The following is a 659-nucleotide window of genomic DNA, read 5'->3' as shown; positions in this document are numbered from 1 at the left end:
TCAGGTATACCCCAGGTGAGCTGGAAAGGGCTACTCCAAAGTCGCGTAAAAACCCCAGCCCCACCCCCCAGCCCTGGCCTCTTCAGCTCCTAAGGACCTTGGAACAGTTGACCCTTCAGTCACAGAACCTTAACACCGTTGGCCCTTCCAGTTCTTGGCACTGGGACATTTACAGTTCTAGAATCTTAGCGCCATCCACTCTTCCAGTGCTACCGCTTTAGCACCATGGATCATTCCAGCCTGAGAACCTCAGCACCTTCCAGTCCTCGATACTTACACTCTTGGGATCATGGCACTGGCTCCCCTTCCCGTCCTAGAATCTTAGCACTGTCCAGCCTTGCAGACCTAGAACCTTAGCACTGGCGACAGTCACACTCCTAGAATTTAGTAACATTGACCCTTTCAGGCTTAAATCCTAGCACTGCCCACCTTTTCAGACCTAGAATCCATTCGTACCGCTCACTCTTCCAATTCTAAAATCTTAGCACTGTTGACCATTTCAGTCCTACTAGCTCAGCACTATGCACCCTCCTAGTCCAAGAACCTTAGCATCACTCACACTTACACTGCTAGAATCTTAGCTTTTCATCCTTCCAGTCCTAGAAATTTAGCACTGTTGACCAGTCCCATCCTACAACTTTAGCCCCACTAAACCTTAA

Source organism: Galeopterus variegatus, unplaced genomic scaffold (genome assembly GCF_000696425.1).
Source record: "Galeopterus variegatus unplaced genomic scaffold, G_variegatus-3.0.2 Scaffold4041, whole genome shotgun sequence".
Taxonomy (NCBI): domain Eukaryota; kingdom Metazoa; phylum Chordata; class Mammalia; order Dermoptera; family Cynocephalidae; genus Galeopterus; species Galeopterus variegatus.
The sequence above is the reverse complement of the archived record's forward strand: the minus strand, read 5'-3'. Positions refer to the sequence as shown.